The sequence below is a fragment of the Tenebrio molitor genome, chromosome 4 (genome assembly GCF_963966145.1).
Source record: "Tenebrio molitor chromosome 4, icTenMoli1.1, whole genome shotgun sequence".
In the NCBI taxonomy this organism is placed as follows: Eukaryota; Metazoa; Arthropoda; class Insecta; order Coleoptera; family Tenebrionidae; genus Tenebrio; species Tenebrio molitor.
This window is the reverse complement of record NC_091049.1, coordinates 20,010,510-20,035,509: the sequence shown is the minus strand read 5'-3', so window position 1 is coordinate 20,035,509 and position 25,000 is coordinate 20,010,510. Positions and strand designations below refer to the sequence as shown.

The 25,000-nt window shown below is 36.4% G+C and overlaps 4 long non-coding RNA genes across 4 annotated transcripts in view; 2 read left to right on the top strand and 2 right to left on the bottom strand.

Moving 5' to 3' along the window:
* LOC138127986 (uncharacterized) overlaps positions 1–25,000 on the bottom strand; it is a 44,314-nt gene that overhangs the window by 6,075 nt on the left and 13,239 nt on the right. The window lies entirely within an intron of this gene.
* On the top strand, positions 2,121–3,640 carry LOC138127985 (uncharacterized). The gene is made up of 2 exons (XR_011158482.1): positions 2,121–3,103; positions 3,157–3,640. It is a non-coding gene; the product is annotated as an uncharacterized lncRNA (long non-coding RNA).
* Positions 3,639–5,978, bottom strand: LOC138127984 (uncharacterized). The gene is made up of 2 exons (XR_011158481.1): positions 4,266–5,978; positions 3,639–4,212 (listed from the first exon to the last, which is right to left on the bottom strand). It is a non-coding gene; the product is annotated as an uncharacterized lncRNA (long non-coding RNA).
* Positions 6,237–8,406, top strand: LOC138127983 (uncharacterized). The gene is made up of 4 exons (XR_011158480.1): positions 6,237–6,420; positions 6,473–6,951; positions 7,004–7,937; positions 8,003–8,406. It is a non-coding gene; the product is annotated as an uncharacterized lncRNA (long non-coding RNA).

Genomic DNA, 25,000 nt, shown 5'->3' with positions numbered 1-25,000 from the left:
TTTTAATGAATACTCTATTCGTTGAAAGTGTGGATCATGAGGTTAGCATCAATAAGTTGAAGGAGTTATTTCCAAATGTGCCAAGATGCAAATCTCACAGTAAAATGTGCGCCGCATATAGGAGTATTTAGGTAATTTGAGCGGCCAAAAGCCATTTTTTTAAATCAACGCAGACAAAAACAAATGCCTGATATCCTAAGTTTAATAAAAACAAAACGTTAAGGCAAGATTATTTGAGTCTTTTTGAAATTTTCAATACAAAGTTAATCAGAAGTTGATAGTTGCTTGAAGTGAACATTGCGTTTCTTGAGCTTCGTACTTGTGCATTCTTTGAACATTTTTTGTTTCCGCAGTTGTGATTGAAACTACATAATTATGGATTCTGAAGAAGCAGGTAAGTGTGTTCTTGACATTTATTTATTTTTACCCCTTATCTGACTGTTATGGCTGACATAATAAAATTTCGAAAAACTGTTGTTGTTTCCTGTTTACTGTGATCCAGTTTTGATAACTTAAGCACATTTGTTGTACTTCCCAGAATTTCCTGGTTGTAATTTTTACTGCAATAGAAAGGTATAAATTTCTAGTTTACAATTCTATCAAATGTAGCCGCAGAATTTCGCACTTTTTCGAGATCCATAAGATTATGAAAGTCGAAAGTTATCTAGTAACATATGACAATTACTCAGACGAACAAATAAAGGACATTAAGCAAATCTTTTCGCGGTTTAAATCAGGATTAAAAAAAAAGATGGACCCTAGCGCACAAAAAAAAGAAACCTTCATTGCAAAGAATAATGTGTGGCTCGCAGGAACATTGGCAATTACAAGAGTAGCGAATCGCCCAGGACGTCCCCAAAAACAGTTTAGTGACGCAAGCGACAGATCCAAAAGAAGAGAAACTGAAGATGTACGAAACTCTATGGATGTAGAACTGCTTATCCATGCTTACATAGCTGAAATGACGATCTTCTGGGAAAAGAGACGCTTCTCAAGTGTTAAAAGCAATTACTAGTAGTCCAACGCGAGCCACCAAATATAAAAAAGCATTTGTTAGTCGGCAAGAAAAAATACAAACAAAGATGACTTCAGTAAGGGCACTGGCCATGTTTGTCGAAGCCGGTCTATTTAGAAGACAATATGAAATAATCAGGAATCCCCAAAAACAGATTTATCCTTGCTACAGCAGCATACACAGTGAAAAAATTGATTGTTGTCCAGATAAAGAGGCATGTAGGGTTACAGAAACATGCGCTGAAGTTAAATTACAAAATTACACAGTTACACGTTTGTTCACTTATTTAGAAGAAATCGTGCAAAATTTAAGCAACGAAGAAAGCGATTCGTTGTTGTTGTTATGCAAGTGGGGTTGTGATGGATCTCAACAAACGCAGTACAAGCAAACATTTCAGAATAACTGTAATTCAGACTCTAATATATTCCAAAGTTCTTTTGTGCCTCTGCAGTTAATTTGTCAGTTAAACAAAAAATTAATTTGGCAGAATCCTTCGCCTCGATATTATATGTGATAGTGATATAGTGACTTTAAAAATAAGTAATGAAAAACATATATCACAATTTAAAATGTGTGGTAACGTGGTGGGGGAAAAAGTGGGGATGAGCCGGAATGTTTGTTGGATGGTGTTTAGGCACGGTTGGTAAGAAAAACAACATTTTTTAGGAAATAGGTTTAATTAGTTATAATAAAAGTTATATCTCTTTCACACCAAAAACAGAAACCACACCCCCTCTAATGCCCCACCAACGACCAAAACGACCAAAACGACCAATCACGACACGGAAACACCCACTTACGACGCCATTGCTCCCACAATTACGACGGACACGCCCACTATCCCCACCACCAGCGTACCTGACACTCCTAGCGTACCCAAAGTGAGCCAGAACGTACATAAATACTCTACTCTTTTGGATTGGTCAATGCATCAACTGTCTTCCAACGCGCTTTAACTAACGCTTTGAGGGCATTGAAAGATTCTGTTGCACTGGTATATTTGTACGACTTTTCGATTCCAACTGAGACGCCCGAACAAGGAACTGTCTTTGTCAAGTGAAAGTGTTATGTTGGCGTATTTTCATGAGCTGGTAAGTCCTCATTGAGTACGTTTACATCACGGGTTTAGTCCGCGACCTATACCCAAATGCGACCTAAATAAAATGTAGTCCTATCATGTAAACTCATATGGACCAGGACTAAAGGACATAGGTCGACTCATATTTTTGCGTGGACTGACCTAAATGTAGTCTGGCCTAAAATATTAGTAAAGCGATGTAAACATATCCGACCTGACCTACGCAGTTAGTAATTATCTGTTTTATCGACGTAACGAAAGTGAGGTTAAGAAACAAGTTAAGCACGTTGTGAGCACCACAGGTGAGCATGTTAATGTTATACGGAGCTTCGTGAATGTTATTGTGTTTGCTGCGATTTATTAAAAATGAAGCGTTGTGAAGACAGTGCTCCTGTGACTCCAGTCGCAAAACCTACCACACAACGAAAAAAAGGGGCCAACTGGGCAAAGGAAGAAACTGGAATTTTTCTCGATTTATGTATTGAACATAATATTATTAAGCTAATGGACGGCAAACGCCACAGACATGTAGAAATATTCAAGTTGGTGGAAGACAAAATGAAAGAGATGGGGTTTATTAAGACAGCTTCACAGCTGCAAATAAAAATGAAACATTTGAAAGAATTATATTACAAATGCAAGAAAAACAACAACAAAAGTGGAGAGAGTCGCACGGAATTCTTGTATTATGAGCAAATGGACAATTTACTTAACACGCGTCCAAAAACCCTTGCAATGGAGGAAGATGTAACAGCTGGTATTGATACTTCAGCAGACGAAAATTTTGTCAAGGCAAATGATATGTTACCAGTTTTAATTTAATTTTCAAATTATTTTTTTGTTTGTAGTAAGAGTTCTCTCTCCTGAGGAAGCTACAGCTCTTGGAGAGCAAGAGAGTGGAATCCAAATAGAATGTGGTGATGTAACGTCAGGCGAAGAAACAAGCTCGAACTCAACGCCGAGTACAAGTGGCTTGGAAAATCATCGCCAGGCTAGATCCAAAAAAAGTGGTAAAGGTAGTCCAAAACTTTAGTTGCATATTTAAATTAATTCTTACTTGTAGGGACAACGAGTTATGCTAAACAAATCAACTTGTTTTCTGAGACTATTGTGGCTAACCAAACGCAAGCTCTGAACGCAATGTTAACGGAACATACCAAAGCTGTTGCAACAAGTATTGCTCAGCAATTACAGCAACAACGAGAATGGGAGATGGAAGTGATGAAAAAGGAGCATGAAAACAGCACAAAACTAATGCAAATGATGATGAATTCTTTTCATCACAGCATGCAAATGCTATCAACACCGACAGCAACGTTTTATCCCCAGGCAACGCAAATGTTTGTGCCATTTGAAAATGTGGAAAGATTCAGTTGTGATGCAAGGAACAAAAGCATGGAAAGTACATCAGATGAACACAACACTGGAGGATAATTTTTTTAAACTCATACATTTAATTTGAAAGGCATATACGGAACAATTTTTGAATTAGCTCTTAGTAATATGTAGGAAAAGCTTTTAATTTCACGTATTAAAACCAAAAAATACTTTTTTAGTTTATTTATGTAAGTAACTTTTCCGTAAGGGAAAATTTTCTGCTAGATATTCTGTTAAGTGGTCTCTTATCTCTGAACCACTCATATCATCTCTACTGCGAGAACGCAATGTATCTGGTTGTGGAAAAAGTATGTCCGCTTCTTCAACGTCCCTCATCCATTGCGTCACAAAGTGTTCTTTGTTATATTCGACAAAGTTATGTAGCACGCAACAAGCACTAATTACTTGAGGAACAAATATATGATGAATATCGATTCTTTTTTGCAAAATTCTCCAGCGCGCTTTGAGTCGACCAAAAGCCATCTCAACACACACACGTCCGCAGTTGTGATAGACGTTAAACGATTCCTGCTGTGGAGTAGTGGTACCACAATAATCTTTCATTACCCAGTTCATCAGTGGATAGGCGGGATCTCCCAATATCATAAAAGGAATACTCTTTCCATTCACATCTTCTGATATTTGTGGTATAATTTGTTCTACTCGTTTGTATAGTGATGAAGCTTTAAACACTGTTGCGTCGTGAGTATTACCCGGAAACTTTACAAAAATGTCTCTAAACCTTGAATAATTAAGGTATAGGAACAAAAAGCCCCAAGTGAGTATAACTTTTACCTGCACTTGTTATCCACCACAGCTTGCATATTATAAGACGTCCACCCTTTCCTATTAATGAAATCTCTATACCCATCAGCAGGAGCCAAAATGGGTATGTGGGTGCCATCTATGCACCCAATCACTTGAGGCAGTTTACAAACTTCTTTGAATTGAGCAGCAATTTCATTTGCTTCTATATCATTTGGCATGCAGATGTAATCTTTTGCCTTCCTGTTAATAGCATTCACAACGTCGTAGAGACATTTTTTAACTGTCGATTTATGGATTCCAAAAACATTTCCAACGACCCGGTACTCGGCACAACTAGCCAGTTTGTAAACGGCCACTCCAATTTTTTTTTCTACTGATACAGGTTCTCTCCCTTGTAAAACAGTTTTGCGAGGCTGTAAATGAGCCCTCAGTATTTCACACAACTGATCAAAGGTGTGGCGTTTCATCCTAAAACATTCAAGCATTTCTTCATCATCCATTTGTGAAACGACTCGATCCCAGAAATCAGAGCTGCGTAATTTCATCCACATACGCTTTGGTTTACGTTTGATAAAGGTATCGAAAGCAATATTCATTTGAAGCAACGATGAATACAAACTGAATATTGCTGCAGATGTTAAGGTATTCATCATTTTCATTTGAGTTATGTTGGCCAAAACAAATTTTCGCTTACGGATAATTTTTTTCCTTAACTGCTGACGCCGTCTTTCATTCATCTGCATTACATTTACAATTGTACAAAACCCCAAGTGCAGTAGAAATGTGAATTCATTTTTGCAGACACCAAACGATTAACAACAACAAACTCTGTTCTCACTTCTCATCTCACGCTACACTCTACACCTGTCTAGAAAGTTAGGTTAGGGTTACGATCGTTTTGGATAAACACTATTTTAAAACACTGCATACAAAAACCATGACCAACTTCATTAAACTATGTTAACATAGTTTACTGAAGTTGGTCATGCAAAAACACCGATTAATAGCTGCTTTACCGATAGAGGGCGCAACATCAATAATCTAAAGCAGGACCAAAATAAGCTTAAATTTATAGATAGGTCGTTTAAAAACGCTACGATGTAAACGCGCAAAGACTGGGCTACTTTAGGTCTAATGTAGGTCGATATTTAGGTCAGGTCAGATAAAGTCCTTCCGATGTAAACGTACTGATTGTGTTAGTTTCTTTGCGTATTTCGTATATTTATGCCAATCAAAAAAGATGAAAAATTTACTTAATAGAAAATCGTATAATAAGATGAGTAAATAGAAGAAAAAAAGATGTATTGTATTGCGCCACTCTGTACCAAAGATGCACATTCATCAGTTTCTTTCAACAGTGCTAATATTACTACACCGTCCTCATACGAGGATAAAACAGAAACTGCGTAACATTAAACATCCCGAACATAATTCTCAATTCCATATGAAAAATATGTAGAAGTCACGAATACCACTAGCCATAAAGCACAGTGAGCTTTTCGGATACTCTTGATTTCGACGGCAAAAGCAACACCCATAGTGGAGCATAATTAGATAGCATTATTCAATAAGAGTATGTTCCGTTACTCGACATTTGCAACCGAATTTCTGGTTAACTGCAGTTAACTCTTCCGATACTAACAGATTCCTGAAATATGGACAGTTATGGAATGGCTGTCAACTGAAAAAGGTAACTTATCTGACACAAAACGACCGACGAATTTAGTCCGGTCATTTCGGTTAAAATACATTTTGGACATAAGGCTTATGTCAATGTTAGCTGATTACTACTATGCAGAACTAAAGATTCTTTATAATAATTTAATACCTTTTATCAAGTAACTTGATTCAGAACGAAACAACAATCCGTAAGTACAGAGTGTCTATAAAAGAACATACATCAAGAGTGCTGTGGAATTGTGCGGCTCTATACTTTTTTTGACCGAACTATGTCAAGCCGTTGAAGCCGGTAAATTAGGTATCATTGATGTCAAATGACACATGTCAAATAAATACGTTTTAGCGTCAGAGCGTCAGTTTCTCAGTTTAGTTCAGTTGTGAATTCCGTGTCTTAGTTGTTTTCCTTGTGATTTTCTTCAACAGTCTTTATCAAGACTAAAACGATTTTCCGCGTAAGCGTGAATTGTGAATAATACCAGAAACAAGTTACGGAGTTGCGAAGGTAAGACAGTTATTTTCGTACGTTTACAGTAAGTAATAAGCAATCTTTTCAGTAAACCGCAATGGTTTTATCGCTAGAGCAAAACACCTTCATTGTGATGTCGTATTACCGAAATGGTACCCTGCAGAATGGAGAGTGGGTTTACTCGATAAACGCTTGCAAGGAAGAATTTTTTGCAAAATTTCCAAATTGCAACGTCGTGGAAGCAAATTTAATTGCACACATTAGAAGGGTTGTGAATAGATTTGTGGCAACTGGAAGTGTTGAAAAGGGTAAAAGTGTAGGAAGACCGCCAGTCAATGAAGAAATTGTTGAAGATTTACGCCAACGAATTGAACAAAGCCCAAAAACATCTCTCAGGAAGTTATCACTTCAGGCTGATGTACCACTTTCCACTTGCCAAAAAATTGTTAGAAAAAACCTGAACTTATATCCGTACAAGATCACTACACTTCAAGAACTTCGACCAGGTGATTCTGAGAGGCGCTTAGAATACTGCAATTGGTTTTTAAACAATTTGAATGATGACAGGTTTGTAATGATGAATTGAATTAAAAAATTTTAATATTAACTTTGCTTGCAGATTATTAGACATCAGTTTTTTTTCGGACGAAGCATGGGTTCATTTATCTGGATATGTAAATTCACAAAACTATAGAATATGGAGTTCAGAAAATCCACATGCATTTGTAGAAACCCGATTGCATCCTGTAAAGGTTGGAGTGTGGATTGCTGTCTCACGAAGGCGTTTAATTGGACCGATATTTTTCCATGAAACTATAAATGCCACTAGATACCGGGAACAAATTTTAGAAATATTTATTAATCAGCTGGATGATGAAGAATTGCAGAATGGATACTTTCAACACGACGGTGCTACAGCTCACACAACACAAGAGAATTTGGTTTATCTTCAACAATTTTATGGCAATAGAATTATAAGTAATAGATTAAATCCTGAATTTCCCCCACGTTCTCCAGATTTAACACCGTTAGATTTTTGTATATTTGGCCATCTAAAAAATGAAGTTTTTAAAAGGAGAATGCACACTTTGGAGGAACTTATGGAGGAAATAAGAAACTGCTGCAACACTATAGACCAGCAGATGCTGCAGAATATCTTTAATAATAAAAAGAAACGAATTAGGAAATGTTTAAAACATAATGGGGGCCACTTTCAACAATTTCTGTAAAATTGGGTAGGTACTGTGACGATTTTATCGGTCGGTAAAACCACCCGCAAATTCGTCCCCACTAATTAGTGAAGAGCGCCGACGCAAAACCCGCAACGGATAACGGAAGAACTCGTTCTCTCTTCCGTGCAAAGGTCCACCGAACAACACGTAGTACCGTTTCGCCGAGTTAAAATTAGTGTCCGAGCATTCAGTGTAATAACGTCTCGGAGGCGAAGGTCAAAGGACCGATTAAATTAACCGGCGAAAAGACAGGCTCGCGACCATTTAGGGATCGGAACCGGAAACGTCGAAGACGGATAAATTTCGGTACTAGCGTCGCAAGTAAGTACGACCTCGAAACCAAAATGGCGGCTCTCGCAGCTAGAAAATTTTCACTGTTCCCACAGGCGACCAGCAGGACTCTCCTTTCCAGGACTATATTTCAGTCTCAATCAACATTCCATCGAGACTCTCAATTTTCTCAACATCCACGACTCCCTCGAGTCGCTCAACTTCCACCACTCAGTTCTCCAGTCGCACCACCTCGTGGAGACACCCCTCAGTGAAGCCCAACCAGGGAGGAAGCGAGCCTCGACTCCGGAGGAGCTACGTCGGCGGCTACCACACACATTCCGACGAATTATTACTGTCCACCCTCGAGCCACCTTCGGCCCCACTGAACCACGCGACGTCATCCAAGCCTGAACGAGGAGTGACCAGTACTCGCAATATCGCACCCTGCGCGGTGCAGAGACCGGGCAAGCCGCCCCTGTAATTTCAGGACCCAATAAATGTTGTGCTGTCTTTTGAACTTTGGCATCTCTTTCTCCCTTCCGTACTCCAATCAGGACACCAGAAATCTGTTTGTGGCCGACCTGCCTTTTGGGTCGTAATAGTACCCTTGAAATAGAGAATACATAAACCCCCAAAATGTGTTTGTTTTAATTACCCCGAATCTTCATTATGAGGTGTCTGCAGAAGTTATGTTTTGATAGTTTATACCTAATAAAAATGTGAATTATTGTTAGTCCATCGAGTATTACAAATTGGAAGTGATCATTCTTCAGACAACACTAATTAATGAAAAATAGATACGATGGCATGTGGTGTGTTCTGTACCTAACAGAAATTTATTTTAAAAATCGAAAAACCTGTCATTAATGAAGTTACATAACCTCTGTTTTTCTATTTGGTACCACAATATGCTACAAAGCGGCAAAAATCAAATATATTCGAGTTCCACAGCACTCTTGATGTATGTTCTTTTATAGACACTCTGTATTTTGCATTGATTTTTGATCCTTGAGTAATGGGTCTGATGTTTTTAGCCAAAATGTTGTGCAGACATTGTAAGGAATCGCTTGGGATCCTTCAAGATGGTACGCTAGCGACGCATCAGTTGTATGACTATGCCATAATAAAAAAAATGGGATGGTATACGACGGAATTAAGACGGTAGCACAGTCTGCAGTAAGTAACGAAGAAATTGTGAAAAAATGGAAAAGAATAGTGGTCGTATAATTTTGTGCGTAGCAAACTTTCATTACCTCACAGCAGCACCATACGAAAATGGCTATCATCTGTCAACTGCGAAGTTGGCTTTCTCAGTGAAGTATTTGAATTTTTAAAAACACAGTCCCATTATGACTATTTAAAAGATGTCGCCCTCATATTTGATTCAATGGCAATACGCAACCAAATTGTTTATGATAAGCAAAGTGATAAACTTATGGATATGTAGATTTAGGTGGTATTGCTAACATTGAAACAGAAGAAATGGCTACAGAAGCACTAGTCTTACAAATAGTCTCATTTACAAAAATGACAAAAATGCCCTGTTGCCTATTTTTTTGTCAACAAAATAACCTCATCACTTCAAAAAGAGTTTCTTCTACACTGACCGGCACAAAAAACGACTCACTTCGCGAGTCACTTTGAATTTTAAGTAATTCATTGTCTTAGATTTTTTTTTTTGGTATCATGTTGTATTGGTAGGTACTATTTAAGTTATTCTTTGCCAAAGAATATTCGACCAAGAAAACATTAAACACAGGAAATAATATTTTAATGAAAAATGATAAGTTATTTTTTAGAAAAAAAAATTATGTTATAAAAAATTGTCAAAATTTGAACAGTATTTTGAACTAGTATCTCGTATTGTCAAGTTAAAAATTTTAACACGTAAAACAACCGACAAAAACACAACATGGAAGTAGCGCAAACTTTTCAATAATTTATTTAAACAAAACAATTCGGTTGCCATGGTGACCATAGGACTCCCGATCTTTGAAAATATCCCAATTTAACTATTATAAAAAAAATAAGCACAAATATAATTTCAAGATTATTTATTAAAGAAATCATAATGAGTCGCTTTTTGTGCCGGTGAGTGTATTATTAGCTATAGAAAAACTTTTTAAGATCGGGATTATAGTCCGGTCAATAACTTGTGATGGATGTATCACAAACTTAAAAACCTTTCAAATTTTGGGGTGTAATCTGTCCCCAGGCAATATGTGCGCGAAATTAGAACACCCTCAAAACAAGAGCAACATTTTTTGCATTTTAGATCCATGCCATGGCCTAAAACTGCTACAAAATGCATTTGGTGAAATAACACTGTCTTCTCTTAATGGTCAAATATTGTTTTCATTTATTGATAAATTAAATCAACTGCAAGAAAGGGGTGATTCAAAATTGGCTAACGCCATATCAAATGCGCATGTTAATTAAAAAAAAAAAAAAATGAATGTTCGTTTGGCAGCGCAAACAATAAGTAGTGGTGTAGCTGATGCATTTGATTTCTTGTGTTAAAGTGACCATCCCGATTTTATTGGAAGTGAAGCTACTACTGAGTTCATTCGTATCAAAGAGGTTACAAACGTCCATTATATTTGAACAATATGGATTATTGTGTAAATATTTTCCCAGTGTTTGAGCTGTTCGTACGTGATCGGAGCGAGAACTGAATTCCTGACTGAAATTGCATAGTTGGTGTTACGGTTATTAACTGTCCAGTTTGTACTTACGAACCTCTAATTTCCCTACTCGGCACCCCCCACTATGCACAACTTTTTGTCACGTGTCATCTCATTCACTGACGTTGACAGACGTCTCGCACGTGTGTATTCTCGTCAAAGATTAAATATAAGTCTACATTAAGGAGTTAAAATGCCTGTAGTGTGTGTATATTACGAAAACATTTTCTCCAGACAATTCACCCTTAACAGGCACATCAGAGAAATTCATATGCAACAGGTTGAACCTATTGCATATTCTAAAGAAGTGTGGAGTTTCAAGTGTTTGGAATCTGGTTGTAATACATCCTTTCAGCAAGGACCATTTTTGGTTAATCATTTGGAAAAGTATCAATTATTGCCAACTGTGAATATTCAATCACTATCGACTAGCGGTCAAAGAACACAATGAAAAAGTTTCGCGTAACAGATATATTTTAAACCAAACTGCGTAAAATTTTGTGGTATTTTTGAGTTATCCTTACGAGGCCACGACGAGACATCTACCTGTGCAAATCCCCGAATTTTCAAAGGCTTCATTAATTTTAGGCCTGAAATTGACAATATTTTTAAACAACACGTATCATTCGAAGAAGGGACGTAGACGAGTTCCTCCCAGCGGTCAGTTTACACCACAGGTGGTCGGTACTTAGCTGTTATCTGTAGACGAGTTGCTCCCGCTTTTTGTCGAAGGATTAAGGAAGGCGGCAGGTATATTTCTACATTTTTGAGTGCAAGATAAACGAATATTTACTAAATATTAAAATAAAATGTTTACTCTCAGGAATATTATTACAACATAGCTTTATTATGATAAGAAATTATTTGTACAAAATTTATTCTAGGGAGTATTCCATTTTCATATTTTTCTATTAATTTTTGTAATGTCTCCTTTTTGTTTCTTACGTCGTTTCTCAAGTTTTTCATCCCTCTGTTTGAAGATTAAATTTTGCTATACGTTTATGTTTGAAAACTAACAGGTACATCTAAAAAAGCAAACATGGAAGCATGACTAGAATAAAAATTATTTTATAAATGTGCAGATGATAATTACCACCCCTGCAATGCAGTCTAATCCCCAACCCTCCGCTACTTGCATCCAAGATTGCGATATTTTGGGTACCGGGAGCAACTCGTCTCCGCCGCGAAGAAGATGTCTTTTTAGGTACTCCCAAAAACCGATTCTGTGCATGTCGCAAGAATTTTAATAATAAAGGAAGAAGTTGAATTAGCAAACTTTGTGGCCAATCAGGCCAACGAAACCACTGACGTATCTGTTCAGGATCAAATGGTTCTCATTTTAAGATAAACTATTGAACAAAAAATGTATGAGCGGTTTTGGGGATATTTTTTGCACTTTTCACACACTGCGGATGACATTAGTTCTTGCATTTTGGAACAATTATTTGCATTGAAATTAGGCACCAACCCAAAAAAATGTACCTGTCATAGGTACGATGGCGTATCTGTGATGTCTGGTAAAATGAACGAAGTTCAAAACATAATAAGAGACAAATATCCTTACGCTTATTTTGTGCACTGCTACGAGCATGAATTTAATTTGATAGTTGCATAAAACATAAAACTCTGAAAAATTAAATCTAGCACGTTTTTCTACTCAGAATTGAGAAGGAGTTGACCCAGTGCGTCGACACAGATGCCGAAGAAGCTCTCTTCGCTGAAATGGGAACAAAAAAGCGTCCCATTAAAATGACCTGACCTGACAGACCGGAATGATTTATTTGATGAGTGTGTAGTGGAAAATCAACAGGTTAATAAACCGGAATCTGTCAGATTAGAACCTGTCCCCAACGTCATAATTGAAACTGCTGGAAGTGAGTTGTTTGAAACAAACAACAGTTTATCGGGTACAATTTCCACAGCAACTATTTACGAAGAAATGCGGACCCTAAAAAAGGAAATGGTCGAGATAAAGTCAAATTTCAATTCACTAAAGGAGGAAATAAAAGAAAATTACTCCAAAATTAATGTTAGCTTAGATAAGGTTTTTAGAATCCTTTCCAGCCAAGAACCAATGAATAAGGAAGAAGCTGTTGCTCGGGAACATTCGATTCCCGTTAGATTCCTGTGGAGAATTGTCAGATTTAGAGACAAAAATTTGCAATAATGTGGAATTTAGAAGCTAACTAATGAAGTCGTTGGCAAAAGTCGGAAACTGTAGTGGGGCGGAGGTCGGTTCTAAGGTTGGATATAAAGTGCGTCTATCGATATTTTAAAACGACCTTTTGCTTCCTTCAGTGGTGTATTGCCCGCTAACAAAGATTGTCGTAAAAGTAGTGAGTAACCGATCCTCAATAATCCGCCGGTACCATCGAGAGTTAAGCCGGCCTGAGATATGTCATTTGGTGGGGGTGCGCGAAGACGGAAAACAGTCGGACGAGTCCATCTTTCGTAAAATAGGGGTGTTCAACAGATTAAAAATCAGCTGATTTTTTCAGTGAACAAGTAAAACTTTCCATTTAGCTGTTTTTTGAGTAATTTAAGTGATTTGTCCGCGCAGATTTTCCCCACCAAATGACATATCTCAGGCCGGCTTAACTCTAGGTAAATAATCCCCTAGTAATGAGACCATCATAAACGATCCAAAATGTTAACTAGTGTTTAAAAAGTCGTTTCAAAATATCGATAGACGCACTTTAAAGTAGTGAACCATACGTTCAGCTCCAAGGTACTGACACAGTACTCTTGGACGGGGGTCTATAGGGGAATGACCGAGGGGAAAAAATCTTTCCAAATATTGGATGGAATTGTGGAGGTTATGTTCGAAGTGATTTACCTTGCAGACAACAGACACACCCGACAAAAAAACATTACATTCTTAAAAGATGCGGTACTTAAGCACGCCAAGAAGAGGATGTCTCGCAAGCGAAAATTATCTATAAATAAATAAGAACATATTTATTTATTATTCGACAACAGCATAAGCTTGTTTAATTTTAAAATTTTATTATAATTACATTATGAAGATACGTCTGGTTTTTTAAAATTAATTAGACATTGGTGGGACGTAGTAAATACTACGAATACTTTGCAAGGAAATATTAAACGAAATGAATGGGCATAAGAACAGTAGACAACTTCAGAATTAGTTTTTTGAAAAACTCCATGTCGTGGTTAGAGGCATGGCATAGTTTAGATAACAATGGTAGGTTCAGAAATGATACAATGCCCTTCATCATACGAGTAGGATGAGCGTTTTATTAGATATCATTCACTACTCTTTTGAAAATTTCCCCACTTCATACTTATTACCAGGAAAATTTACAAAGTACCGATAAATTGGAAAAACGTTTTAGGAAGTATAGACTTATGACCGGTTGTAACTACAATGTTAGTTTTGACGACATAATGAACGCGGAAAAAAAATCGACTTAAGCATATCTTAAAAAAGAAGGAAGGTACTTTTTCGTTTAAACAAATTCAAAATAAATTTCTTGAAATTGAAAAAGAATCTAACTTCCAGTGGGACATTTTGGAATTATGTAATGAAGACACATTTTCGGATGTATTATTAGATAGTGATTATTTATCACAATATGTTATTGATGAATCAGCTCCAATTTGTATTTCTTTAGTCATCGGAAGTAAAGGAAATTTAGTACAGAACGAATACTTCGATTATCTCCAACGTGGTGGATTATGCATTCCAACTGACATAACAAAGGTGGTTTTATTCCATATAAGCGCAGTTTTCGAACAAATTATTAATGACAGTGCGATGGAATTTGAATTTTTAAATATTTCAAACCAAAAATCAGTTTCATGTGAACTTGCTTTAATAAGTATTACAAAAGATCCAACTCTAAACGATTTTTTTGCTGAAGGTACATACAGCGTGATCAACAAGGACTGAAGCTGTTGGCAGCAAATGACAGCAAAATATTCCCAAAGTATGAAAATTTTTTGTGCGTCAGTGTTGGCACCCGCTGCAAGTTGTGAATGTCAAAAAATTCAGGTTATGTTACGGGTTGGTAGTTTTAAAACACGATACGTACAAAACGACCAAAAAAAATAAAAAATAATTAGCCATACTTAATTAAATGGCCCACTGTTTCGATATTCATAAAAGCGACAGGCCGTGCCCACATGCCCCTCCTGAGAAACAGAAACATGTTTTATGCATTATTATTTTCGAGCTGAAAGTCTGCGGGATGCAGGGATTGGATCCGGGAAAATTTGTAATGGTGGAACTTTAATTTCTTCTTTAAAATGGTTAGGCAACTTCCATATGACAAGACTGTAAAATAAAGAAAAGGAATGACGGGATTTTTAATGGTAAGAATTATTAGGCCCTGCATTAAACGTGCCCAACAAAGAACTTTGGATGCGTGTGTTTTAAATAAGAATCACACCCTTTTGGAGTGAAAGTTTTCGCATTGAGTTTCGAGGGCTTTGTTCCATTCTACCTCGAACGTTCTCGACTACATCTTCTGTGAGTGTAGATGTTCTACCTGTAGGTTTTGCCTTTTTCACATTACCTGTTTGCAGGTAACGTTGCACCAATCTCGTGCAATGCTGCCTAAACGCAACTAAGGTAACAACTAGCTCGGGGAACATTTGTTGAAATTGGTGAAATGCATCGTCCGTGCTCCGTGGAATACTGTGCCAACCGTTAGTAGCATCAAAATTTCCAGTCCGAAAGTACGCCATACCAATAAAAATGTCTTTCTCTAGTGTAAAAACCATTTTAATTAATAAATTGATACAAAAATGACACTTGATTTTGAAGTTTGAATCTGCCCGTCAAAATTGACAACTGAAAATGTAATCCTACCAACTTCGCTGAAATTTTTATCATGTTGTCATTGTTGCCAACAGCTTCAGTCCTTGTTGATCACTCTGTAGATATCTGTATTGAAAATCTAAAATGTAATTTTCAGGTTGTAATGAATTCTGATTCTGCTAATTCTGTCTGTATTAAGCCGAGGTTAAGGTGAAAGAAAGACACGCATACAATAATTACGTGACTAGGATGAGCGCCAGTGTCAAAGCTAATCCTAAATACTTTTGGAGTTTTGTGAACTCGATAAAAAAATCTACCTCAATTCCAGACGTCATGAATTACGATGGGTCTATATTAAAAGATCCTAAAGATATCGTAGATAAGTTTGCTGGGTACTTCTCGAAATCATTTATGGTAAATAATAAAAATCAACAATCTAATCAACGTCCTACTGAAGTTGTGAACAAAAACGTGTTATACTTAAACGATATATCTGATGATGATGTACAAAAAGCTATAAAAAAGCTGAAAAATAGTCAAACGGCGGGCCCTGACCAGATACCCTCTTTTTTACTTTGTGACTGTAAAACAATTTTCTCAAGTCCCCTAAAAATAATCTTTAATCTTATTGTTAAAACTTCCGTGTTTCCAGCTAAGTGGAAGGAATCTCGACTCTGCCCAATATTCAAAAATGGTGATAAATCCGATATAACCAACTATCGGCCAATAGCAATAATCAACAACTTTGCTAAAATTTTTGAATTTTGAATTTTTGAATGTTTGAAAGAATATATCACCACATATCGTCAAACATCTCTGTTAACCAGCATGGCTTTATGGCTCGAAGATCTACCGTCACTAATTTGGTTTCCACCACGCAATTTTTGTGTGAAAGTTTGGATGCGCACGGGCAGGTTGATGTTATATATATGGACCTGTCCAAAGCATTTGATCGCGTGAATCACAGGTTACTGCTTTATAAATTAGATGATTTCAGTTTATACGATGGGTTGATTTTGCTCATTGAGTCATATCTTCGGGAAAGGGTTCAGTTTGTTCAATATAGAGGCTTCAGATCTGAATCTTTCTCTCAAACTTCAGGGGTTCCTCAGGGTTCTGTCCTTGGACCCCTGTTTTTTAATATATTTATCAATGATCTGACCTCTTTATTAAATGAAAATTTTCAAATGTATGCTGACGATTTGAAGATTTATCGTACAGTTTCGACACTTAATGATTGTTCTAGGTTGCAGAAAGATCTTGACATCATTCAAAAATGGTGCAATGACAATGATCAGCTAATCAATACTAAGAAGTGCTATGTGTTGACTTTCTCAAGGAAGTTAGACAAAATTATATGTGACTACTGGATAGGTGGGGTAAAGATACTGCGTGCTACTGAACTCAGGGATCTTGGAGTTGTCTTCGATTGTGGTCTCACTTTTCGCAATCATATTGAATATGTGACATCTGCTGCCTACAAATCTCTGGGTTTTGTTCTTCGTAACAGGAGATTATTCCATAGTGCTGAGGCAATTGTATCGCTTTATAAGGCTTACGTGCGATGCAAATTGGAGTATGCTGGTATTGTTTGGTCACCAATATACAATAAACACACCTGGGCCTTGGAGAAGATTCAAAGACATTTTGCTAAATTTTTAGTATTTAATGAAACTGGTCAATACCCACCTAGGGGACTTCAGCAGGAAACCCTTTTAGAATGTCCTCAGCTTTTCTGTTGAATGCCCCTACCTTTTGTCAAAGCTTCTTATTAAGGTTCCTGCTTTTAATTGTAGAAGATGTGAAGTTTTTGAACTAAGATCTGCGAGGACAAATGTTCTACTAATGTCACCGTTATACCAGATGGTTAACAGCTGTTCAACCAAAGCTGACTCCAATAAAATCGACATATTCTTTACAAGACCCTCTGAACTTAGGTCTGTCCTGACATATGCCTCTTAATATAGCAAGAATATATGTAAGCTGGCAGTAAGTGTGATTCCTAATGGGAGAGTAGTATCATGCTGCTACTCATTCCACTTACTGCCTAACTAATGATAGCTTGCCTGTAATTAGGTCATTACCTGTTGGCAAGCTTAACTAAATAATAATAATAATAATAATAATAATAATAATTAAGAAGACACAAAAACTATTTGCTACCCATCTCTACAAAAAGATCATTTCTGGAGAAATGGTCAGGCCAAAAAATGTTTGCCTCTTATTTTACGAAACAATGGTTAGATAAGAATAGAAGCTGGTTTGATTTGCATTCCCAGCACTTTAGAAAAATGGAATAAAGTGATGAACTTCATGAAAGACGAAAATACACTTCATGAAAGGCTGTCTCGATCACATTTCTTGCAAATGGTTTTCAACTATGTATAACCAATTGGTCCAGTCAGTATTCGCTAAATATGAAAATAGTAAAAATCGAACAAGATCTTGATCTTAAATTATGGACCTCAGGGTAACAGAGGGCAAAATTGACCATAATCTTTCTTCGCAGCCAAATAATGTATAATGCATGGTGAAAAAATTGTACTGTATTAAAAACAGGCCGAATACCTGGAAAGTGACCGCGCACGAATATTGGACGTTTTTTTTTTATATTATACTTCGTCTCGACCTCCTTGAAGTAGACGCGTTGAAAAAATTAAGTGATGTCAAGTTGATTTTTTTTCGAATGATGAAAATTCAGGAAACACATTTATTTGCAATAGATATAGGTATGTATTTATGCCAAACAAACATGTGATGTTGAAGTTCAAATAAAAGAAGCAAGTAGTTCAAATGTTATTAAAAATTACAAAGTAATGAACCACCAAAGATGTAATACTGCTCAAAAGATTAAAAATAAATATTTTGCTGGGTTTCCATCAATTAATGAAGACGAACAACTTATAGATCTTGCTGTTGTTACCCTCAACAACTTCCGATTTTTATTAACAAGAATCATAGAAAATCGCAAACATACTGTTGCCAAAGAAGATAGACTTCTTATTTTTTTAATGAAAATGAAACTTGGTGTGACATTTTTACTTTTAAGTGTTTAGTTTGGTGTACACAGAACACAGTGTCAAGAATATTTTATACTTATCTGGAAGAATTAGTTTCTGCAACATCTAATTTAGTTTTTTGGCCCAACAACAATATTGTGCAAGCAACAATGCTTTCATCCAAATTGCAGTAACACTCGGATAATTATTGATTGCACCAAGTTTTGAATAGAAGTGCCATCAACTGTTGATAATCGTGTGTTGTGGTACTCACATTATAAAGAGGGTTTCACCGTAAAGGTGCTCATAGTTAGGAGGCTTTATTTCATTTAAACCTAAGATCACCGGTGGAAGGAAAAATCATTCTCAATTAACAGTAGAATCAAGATTGGTCGATTATTTAGAAAAATGTGACATTCTTTTGGCCGACAAAGAATTTCCAGAAATTAAAAAAGTTCTAGATGAAAGTGGAAAAGAAATAGGAATACATTTTTTCCAAAGCATACTCAAACTTAGGTAAACATTTTTGACTGTCTCAATGAAAACGGTGCACACATTGAGATTTGCATTAATAGTAGTTTATTTGACGAGTTTGTGTGTAAATTGAAGAGTACATAAAAGGGGTAGCAGATTTTGGAAACCCTAGAACATCGCGTATTAATTACGCTAATGTGTTTTTTTATAAAAGGAATTTATCGGCAGTTCAAACAACCCTTTTCTTTTTGCTTCAGTCATGGGCCTATTAAAGCTGTAAAATTTAAAAAACTTGATTCAAGAAGTTATCACAGAATGCCAGCTATAAATAACTATAATGAAGGCCACAAATCAAGAATGTCTAAGAGCAGGATATTTTGATATTTTGGATTCCTAGTTAATGAAGAAGAAGTGGTTCCATTCTACGATGTACCCCATTTATTTATGGGTAAAAGAAACAACTTGTTGACAAAGGACCTTCATTTTGAACATGAAGGGAACCTGTTTAAGTAAACATGCCGAAAAAAAAAAGTTAGTTTACGCGAAAAAAGATTACAGTGGATGGAAGTTCTGCTGTTGCTGTTCAAAAAGCACAGTCTATAATGAACAAAACCGGAATAAAAAAAACAATTAATTTATGTTCGCAGTAATTTTAAAATAATCTGCGAAAGTATTACACAGTTGAAAAAAAATGGGTTACCTTTAACCGATTCTATCAAAATTATTGAAAACGTCTTTACCTCTCTTAAAAAATCTCCAGGCCCTGTAGCGGCAGTAGCATTAAAAAAACTTGAAGATGTTACTGAAAAAAATCTTGGATACAAATTTCTTCCAGAATTGGCAAGAATTTTTAGAGGTGAAGATGTGCCTGAACATGAAACCAAAATGGAAGAAATTAATTACAAATTTGCGCCCATTACCTCTTGCAAGGTAGAAAGAAGTTTCTCAAAATATAAGTCAATTTTGGTGGATAACAGACAATGTTTTAGAATAGAAAATTTAGAGCAATATATTGTATGCAATGTAAATACGAGTATACAGGGTGGAAACTTTAACTGGAATAAAATTCATAACTTGGAAATAGGCAATTTTTGTAAAAAATCCCGAAACAGGTCGATTTTTATTTTTCCCTGTCCACATTTTGACGCACATGGTTTTTGCATATCTGCTCCCCAAAGTGCGCAACCACCCACAACTTTTTTTTTTTCAAATGGAAAGGTAGTCAAGTGACACCTATATTAATTAATAAAGAATAATTAGTAAGTATCTTGTTGGGTGTACTTAAAACTTTAAAAACCCATTTTTTAATTTAATTAACCACAACTTTAAGGACCTAATATGGCTTATTTTCAGTTTTTAAGGGACTATTTGCAGCAGTTTAAGGGACTATTTTAGGCACCTATTTCCGACTTTTTAATTGACTAAAATCCGGGCCCTAGTGATCATTTAATAGAATGTGATTAACAAACAGATAAGTATTTACAAATCATCTAAAGAATTTTGTTATGAAATGTGTTATGCAGACATCTGCCACATCTGGGAAAATTTCTGTAGGCCTGGGCTGTAAAATGTAAAACAGTTTTTACGGTCAAAACGTGCCGATTTGTAACGTTTAGTTTATTTGAGATAGATGAGATAGTTATTTTGTATTAAGGATTTCAGTTTGTTTCCATCCAAGTAAGAAGAAGTAAAATGTCTCGATCTGCAAGGATGACGAAAAAACAAAAAGAGCTCCTCATTATGACTGTTAAATGTATGTAACTATTTTTAGACATTAAGTGACTTCAAAAGTGCCGTGAAGAAGAAAGCCAGGTTAAGGCACTTAAATGCCACAAAAACGGGAGAAGGACCTAGAAGCCAGCAAGACCTGTTACCGTTGAAGGAACGGTTATTGGCGTTACTGACGCCTGTTGTAATAGCCGGGATTCCAGAAATAGGGGAAGCTGGTCTAGGAATAGAAATAATTGCTCCACCGAAAGATTTGGTAAGTTTATTACTGCTTTAATTATATTATTGGAAAAGTGTAATGTAATTAAAATTGTAGCCAGTTGCTGTTGAAGTGGCAAATGAGAATGAACAAGATCAAGGAGATAAAACAGATTATCACAACATTTTGATATGTTTTTAAAACTATTTGTTCAATGTTTATACATGCCTTAAAATTGCAGAGCGATATTTCTTACCGGTCTCCTCTTCCAAAAAAGAAAAAAACAAGGAACAACACGAGGAATATTTACATAGCTTAAGCAGTTCCAACCTGACGTTAGCTCAGTCTTCACGATGAAAATATTCAACCAGCAAAAAAAGTTATCAAATTTGACACACTAAAAAAGGCTTTTGTTCCAAAAGCTCTAGGACATCAAGATCAACAACCTCAACCCTCGACTTCTAATAGTGCAAATGAAGCTATTGGATGTAATGTGACCCATGCTGTTCACACTGAAGATCCTAAATTAAAGGCCATAAACATCAATGGTGCAGCGGTCGCCGCTACTATCGGAATCGGCATAGGAGCTGCTCAAATGACAGAATTTTTTAGCAATATCAACATTCCACCCCTTGGAGTTCGGAGATACAAAAATTTAGAAAACGAATATTTTGAGAAATTCCAGGAGTCCGCTTTAGAAACAATGCTTCAACCTGGTAAAGATGAAGTTGCCTATGCTACTGAAAATGGACACGTTGGACAAGACGGTGTTCCAGAAATCATTTTTGTTCCAGACGGGACATGGTGTAAAAGATCATACAAAACAAACTATGATGCACATTCTGGGGTAGCTTGTATAATAGGGTCCCACACGAAAAAAATTCTCTTCTGGGCGTTAAAAATAAATACTGCGTGGTTTGCGCCAGATATGGTCCTGAAAAAGTTCACACTTGCTTTAAAAATTGGGAAGGTACTTCCACCAGTATGGAAAGCAATTTCATCGTCGAAGGATTTAAACTGAGCATGCAATTACATGAACTTCGGTATAAATTTCTTATTGCTGACGGCGACAGTAGTGTCCACACAAAACTTCTGGAGTGCAGACCTTACGGCAACATTACAGTTAAAAAAATTAAGTGCAAGAACTATTGCGCAAAATTACGAGATCTTTCAAACAAAAGATTCAGTTCCAAGGGTAATCTGGTACCCGTCTGTGCTAGAAAATCTTTGCAAGTCAACATTTTCCGTTTAAGAGTTGCGGTCACATGTGCAATAATGCATTATATAAAAGAAGACGTGCCAGAAGATGTCCAAGTGTCAGAACTTAAGAACGACATTGCAAACGGCCCCCGACATGTTTTTGGAGATTATCACAACTGTTCTAATTACTTTTGTAAGAAGCAAAGAGACACACCTAATACTGCAGAAGCTAGTATGCTCTCCACAATGACTGAGTGTGGACTGTTAGACGACATTTGTTCAGCAGGATACAGACTTAAATTTCACGCAAAAAGTCTTATAAAAAATGTGAACAACACGTCTGTAACTCAATGAAGACACGACGAAATATTTACCCTCAAAGACGTCGAAAATATGTGTGATGATAATTTTTCTGAAAATTCTCCGTTCATCCAAATTCTTAAAGCAAACATTGAATGTGTTGGACAGATTAATGCAAAAAGAAAATCAAGACAAAATAAAGAAAGATTTATTGCAAAAATTGTTTTTCTTTCAAATGAATTCGAACAGAACAATGTATCACGCATACAATGCTTCTCACGTGGATAATCTTGTTTATAAATACGAAAAAATGAAAATGTCCAGAAAAATATTCAAATCCATACAAAGAAGTTGAGGTGGATGCAGAGGAATGGATGGAAGTTGCTTTTAATTCATGTGGTCAATCGCAAACGTCAGTGTGGTTCAAGCAGCGGCAGCTACGAATAACTTGCAGTTCCAAAGCGCATACAATCAAAACAAGATTGAACAATTTTAAAACTCTAGCGCAACGATTCGTAAAGGAAAAAAACACTGTTCGTGGCCAGAGCAGCTTTCGAAAAATTGCAGGACTGTACCGTTCATGAAGTTGGCCTTATCATTTCCCCAATGCAACCTTATTTGGCATGCAGGCCCGATGGAATTATTTAGAACGGTGAAAATTTTGAACTTCTAGAAATCAAATGCCCTTACAGCTGCGAAAACACGAATATTGTCGACTGGAAAAATAAAGCATCATTTGTCCCGTATCTCATTTTTGATGAAAATGATGTACTACAACTAAAGACTAGTGACCCATACTACACTCAAATTCAAGTATCGATGTATATGTATACTGAGGATCGACATCTGCCATTTTTTTTCGCCTTTCCACTTTTTTCGAGTTATTTGAAAAATACGAACGATAGGGAAAATGAGGTATAGTTTGGCTATGCCATATTTAAAAAACAATAACGCGTTTTTGACATTTCCTTAGGTTTTTTATTGCTATACTGGCCAGGTTTCGCCAAAGCTACACAGTTTTTGCCTATATTTTTCAAATTATATAAAATTGAAATAAAATATTAATACAAAAAAATGAAAAATGAAATAAAGAACATAATAACATAATCATTTTTTTTACTTAAGTATTGCCTGGTAGAACCGGCACTTTTTGTAAGTTTCAATTAGGGATTTAAGCGCCTTCTGCGTTTTACATTTTTTTGAATTTCACCTACCGGTGGTCGAGTATTAAACTTTCTAACTTATATCCGTGTTTCTGTCTAACACCTGGTATACCACCGTGCTTGTATTTCATCACTTGTTTTCTGTAACCGACTTGCTCTCGAGACGTTGGTGTGTGTGTGTGTGTGCCGGACTTAGGAGACAATCAGTCACAAAAAGCGTTATTTTAAATTTTCCCCAGAGTAAGTCGGGAACTTCAATTTTACTCCAGGAAGAGAGAGTATTTAATAACGTAGCAGTACTTATAAAAATGTGGAGAGTGCGGATGAGAAAACAGCAAAAAGAATTTTTGGTGAATTATTTACAGAATAATGTATATTTAGTGGAAGGAAGAGCCGCAATTCCGACGCAGCTCCAGCGGTACAATGAAAAATGGCAAGAGTTTGCGGAGAAGCTCAACCAATTTAAAGGTGTCAAAAAAAAAAGTTAACAATGGAAAGAGGTAATAGATACATTTCGCATTATTATTATTTTGAAATCACCTGATTATTATTCCAGACTTCAAATGATTTTAAGGTCAATGTTAGTAGGAAAGCCAGGGCTAAACACCTTGAAGCTACTGGTACAGGATCTGCACTTGGTCCTCTTGAAGAAAAATTGTTAGGGCTCATGTCCCAGACTGTAATTTCAGGGTGTCCTGAAGTAGTGGAAGCAGGTTTTGGATCGTCAGGTGAACCTGCTGCTCCAGAATTGGATATTTCCGATTTGGTAAGTTGATATAATTGAATTCAGCATAAAAGTTACAATATTATATTGCTATCACAGCCTTGCACCTTCGATATCCATGAGGAGGAGTCTACATTGGGGGTGGACATTAACATGTTGGGTGTTGAATGCCAACAAACACAAACAGAACTCAAGAAAAGGGGAAAAAACGCCATAATCCCCAAACTGATTTAACAGGTGTCGCAGCAAAGCATGAAGAGTGCCTTAGAATATTGGCCGAGTCTAATATAAAGCTGGCAAATGCGGTATTGACTCACGCTGCTAAACGCCAAAAAAAAGGCATGTCAGTGCAGCATTGCAATTAAAATTCCAATAATATTGTTTTAAATATATCTATAATGAAATAAACACCTAAATATACAGGGTGTTTTTGAAATGCGTGCACAAATTTTAATTACGAGCTACTGGCTTCATGTAGAACTCGGAAAAAATATTTAAAACATTCTGTCAAAAAATAAAATGACATATTTTTTGAGCTACAATTTTTTTAGATTGCTTTTAGTTTTCTACGTTGTCCTACAACCTCGTAGGTAAAATTTCGGCACATTTTAAAAATACACCATGTACAGTAAAAGCTCCCTTAACGGACAGCTCCTATGAACGGACAGCTCTATGGAACGGACAGTTCTTTGGGCACCGTTTTAATTCGTATAGGTTTGTTAAGAAAGTCATCTCCATTGAACGGACACTCTGTTGAACGGACACGGACAGCACTCGTGTCTAGAGGTGGTCTATAGAGTGAATGTCGGTGTATGTATAAGGCATTCACGATCTTTTTGGGACCGAGTTGGCTATGA